This window comes from Myxine glutinosa, chromosome 9 (assembly GCF_964187855.1).
Source record: "Myxine glutinosa chromosome 9, kmMyxGlut1.1, whole genome shotgun sequence".
Taxonomy (NCBI): domain Eukaryota; kingdom Metazoa; phylum Chordata; class Myxini; order Myxiniformes; family Myxinidae; genus Myxine; species Myxine glutinosa.
In genome coordinates this window covers 36,809,022-36,813,344 of record NC_136269.1, presented here as the reverse complement: position 1 = coordinate 36,813,344, position 4,323 = coordinate 36,809,022, and the positions used below count along the sequence as shown (strand labels likewise).

Genomic DNA, 4,323 nt, shown 5'->3' with positions numbered 1-4,323 from the left:
GGTGCTATATGCGCTCCCAATACAGTTCAATGGCAAAGCGCCTCTCCCGCAGAAGTCCTCTCACAGAGCGCAAATCAGGCAACTCCTCTTACAGTGCGCTCTCCCAACAAGTCCTTTTACCGCAAGCTCCCTCTGTAAGTCCTCATACAACGATTCTTTCGCACGAGTCCTTTATCATGCGCAAGCCCAAACATGCGAGTCCTGTTGCAAAGCCAGCCTTCCCCAGTGAGTCCTCTTCAAGGGCTTTGTGCGTGCGCTTATATAGGCACGCCCTTACCACGCCCCTCACGCCATGCCCTTAGAGCCCTGATTGGTTATAGCTCTTACCGTCTCCCGCTGCCGCTCCCCGACCTCAACACCGGCCCCACCCTTTTTTAGGCCTACCTCGTGTCCCTTGACTAGTGAGCATCCTAATGCATGGTGCAATAGCCAAAATGGGGCGCGGGATGGATGCTGCCCAACGAGGTAGATTTGGAGGGTGGAGGCAAAATGAACGGGGCCTATCTTATTTCATTTACACAATGCAGATGATACTAGGGAAATGGCCTTATAAACACATATACTATGACATAACTAATATCCTAAATGGGCCTACGTGTTGCTTGTGGATTAACTATGGGGGCAAACCTTTAACCTTTAATGATGTTATATGTACACTCTCAAAACCGTAACAATATTGTTGCGGTTGTGAGAATAAAGATAAGCCCCCCTCTTAGTTAGTTACACCACAACATGTAGCCTCGCTTAGTTCCGTTATTTCTTATTAAATGTAAGCATAGTCTCCTTTCCTGTGTTAGTATGCATTGGAGCAGGCAAGTAAGTGTAGGCTTCGTTGTTCATTGGGCTGGAATGCCATGTGCTCCTTGGGCTGGAATACCATGTGCTACACCCAGAACAAGTCTGGGAGGCCTGAGGGAGGAGCTGAAGGGGAGTGGCCGGTAAACGGCAAGCAGCCAATGGAAGCTCAAGGGGAGTGGCTAACAACGACAGCCAGGGGAGGGGCTTGGAACATTCGGGTAAGACTCTGGGGAGGGGCTATAAAACCCTGCCCCAGCCCCCCCGAACAAGAGGTGTGGTTGGAACTCTGTGATCGAGGCTCTCTGTGAAAGCACGAACTCTCCCTGCCCTGCGCTCTGCTGCCTGTTAATAGCACTTGCGAGGACGATCTCCCGGGGCCACAGACGCCAACGATCTCCTTGCCTGAGCTCCATGCACGTGCCGCAAACATCCCAGGGACACGCCCAACGAGCTGACCGGGGCGAACGGCACCGACGGCCTTGCTTTGAGCGCGTTCTTCTTCCTTCCTTTCCCCGCGTGAGTGAAAGGGCCCTTGTCTGGGATTTTAAGTTAAGGACGATAAGTTTCTGCCCTGTGTCTCTTTGCCATGATCATTGTAAATTGTACATTCTAATAAACCTGTGTTCTTTTGCAACCATTTGGCGGTTCACGTCATTTCCCAACTATTGCAGGGGTTCTTAACCTTTCTAGTGTCACGCCCCCTTTAGCAATTGTTGCTCGTCTCCACGCCCCCCTCCACCTACATCTGACGAAGCCGCTCGTTGGGGAGAGTGCGAGAGGGGCTACCCCTCTCGTCTGGGGGGTCCCCCCCAGTAAATTTTTGAATTCTAGGTGCTCTGTGGTGCATTGTGAGGGGTTTGTTCATTGATATTGAAGCCAGCCAGGGCTGGCCTGGCTATTGACGTAGATTCTGTTAACAGCCAGGGCCCTAAGCATGGCAGCCAGGGCCGGGCCCTGGCGGGCCCTGGCTTATTTCAAACACTCGATCTGGTACCCCTGAACAGATAATGTTCTTTCAAAATAACAAAGGAGAGATTACAAACCTCGTTTTATTGCATCAAAACGCAAACAAGCTCAAGGCACGGATCGATGAAAGGAAAGGGTAACTACACAAAACACGTTTGTTGAAATGTCACGTCAAAGGACGCAAAATCAATGAAACAACAATTTAGTCACTAAAGAAGCAATGCCAAAAATCTCACTAAGTTTTAGTGAGATAGTTGGCACTGCTTCTTAGCTATCAGATCCGGAATTCGTGGTCGCGTGCCAGAGAGAGCACAGCGCAGATCTCCTTCAATGTTCAGCTTGCTTCTGTATTTGGTCTTGACAGCGACCAGCGCGGAGAATGCAGCCTCGCAGAGATACGTGGATCTGAACATCGTCAGAATCCGAACAGCTTGAAGCGAGATCAGAGGATAAACAGGAAGATACTTGACCCAGAATGTCTCCAGGTCCAGAATTTCAAAGTCATCCTCAGCCGAGGAGTTGAACTTCAGCTCCAGAAACTCCTCCTGGACCTCGTCCGAAACATCAGCTACGTCGCATTGGAATGGGTTTCTGATGAATTTCCAGGTCTTTCGCTTTTCGTCCAAGTCAGGAAAGTAGCGGATGAATGCCGCTTTGAGTTCAGTCAGATGATCGATGATTTGGTTCTTTAACTTTGAATCGAGAAGGCCGTCCGGAACGGCAGAGTCCAAGTTTGGGAAACAAGCTATGTTTCCGGCCTCCATTCGGCATTTCCAGAGGTCGAGTTTAGCCATGAAGGCTCGAATGGCGTCGTATTGCGTGATAATGTTTATGTGCTTCCCTTGCAGTTTTTGGTTGATACCGTTGAGTGCTTCGAAGATGTCTATGAGGTAAGCTAGAGACAGTTGACATTCTCGGGACTGGAACATTTTGTAGAGATCCGCCCTCCGCTGCACGTCTAGGAATGTTGCGACTTCTTCCCTCAGCTCGTAGACTCGCCCCAACATGTTTCCCTTCGAAGGCCAACGCACGTTTGTGTGGAAAAGCAAGGCTTGATGATCGCAGTCCAAGTCCTTGCACAGCTGTTTGAACAGGCGACTGTTTAAGGCTCCACCTTTGATAAAGTTGACTACCTTGATAGCCAGGTTCAGGAAATCCCTCATTTCAGCGGCAGGGTCTTAGATGCTAAGGACTCACGATGGATAACGCAATGTGTACCAATAGCAGAGGGACTCTTTTGTTTCACCTTTGTAACGAAACCCGAACGCGAGCCAAGCATGGCCGGAGCTCCGTCTGTGCAAACACCTACCAACACGTCCCATGAAAGTCGATTTTCTTTGAAGAACTTCGATACCACTTCAAAGACATCCGCTGCTGTCGTGTAAGTTTCCAGGGGATGACAAAATAGCATTTCCTCCTTCACGCTGTCGCCTAATATGAAACGAGCATACATGAGCAGCTGAGAACACTGAGCCACGTCTGTCGTTTCGTCGCATTGGATGGCAAAGACAGGCGAGGCCCTTATCTGGTCAGTCACTTGTTCTTTGATGTCCTGAGACATTTCATCCATCCGTCCCTTGATGGTATCGTTCGACAGGAAGATAGCCGAGAGTTGTTCGCACTATCCTTCCCCAGGATGAGCTCTGCCGCTCGCAGTAGACTCGGTTTAATGAGAGTCTCTCCGATTGTATGGCTCTTCTTGTTCTTTGCTACTAGCAGGGCAATCTCGTAGGACGCCTCAACGATCTTTGACGTCTGTTGCCGAAATGCCCCACTGCTGTCCAACTTAGCTCGCTTCAAGGCTTCCCTTTTTGCCACAAAGAATGCCTGTGATTTGTCTGCTAGTTCAGGATGGGTTGTCCTCAAGTGGCGTTCCAAACGTGTTGGCCGCATGGCATCATTGCTCAGAGTCTTGTAACATATAACGCACTGAGGAACCTCTGCGTCACCCTTTTGAAGTGCCACAAATCCGAACTTGATGTACTCGTCTTGGTGTTTCCTCTTTTTCGCACTCATTGCCATTGACTTCGATTCCAGTTAATAATCTGTCGGAAGAAAAAAAGAAGTGTTAGTTGAGACTGAAACAAACTAGGAATTATATAAGGCGCTATCTTTTCGGTTAATTAATTTTTTTCAGTAGGGGGATTATAATTTCCGTTTGGGGTTATTTAGACGTTTATACTGCCGTCCCGTGCCCCCTCTGAAAATTGCTCACGCCCCCCTTGGGGGGCGTGCCCCACAGGTTAAGAACCGCTGCACTATTGGCTTCGCATTGCACGAATACAACCGCTCAATCGTGTCAATAATCATAAACGGCATGAGTCATGTGACACGCAAACCGCTCGGGCATATCACACCAGCATGACTCGTGCGAGGTCCAGTCCCTGTTCTCGTGGCGGCGTGTGGAAAGAAGGTACTTGGGGATTCGACCGGATACCCTTCCGCACGCTCGCTACGGGGGTGGCGGCTGGAATTGCTCCGCAATCCGCCCCATGTGTGTAAAGTGGTTAGCGGCCTCGTGGACTCGAAGGCCCGAGGGGGAAAAGGGTTTAACCCCCC

The 4,323-nt window shown here is 49.9% G+C and overlaps 1 pseudogene; it reads right to left on the bottom strand.

The window, feature by feature from the left end:
• Positions 1-2,006: 2,006 nt before the first annotated feature.
• LOC137412089 (protein FAM200C-like) lies at positions 2,007-3,780 on the bottom strand (annotated as a pseudogene).
• Between the last annotated feature and the right edge of the window lie 543 nt (positions 3,781-4,323).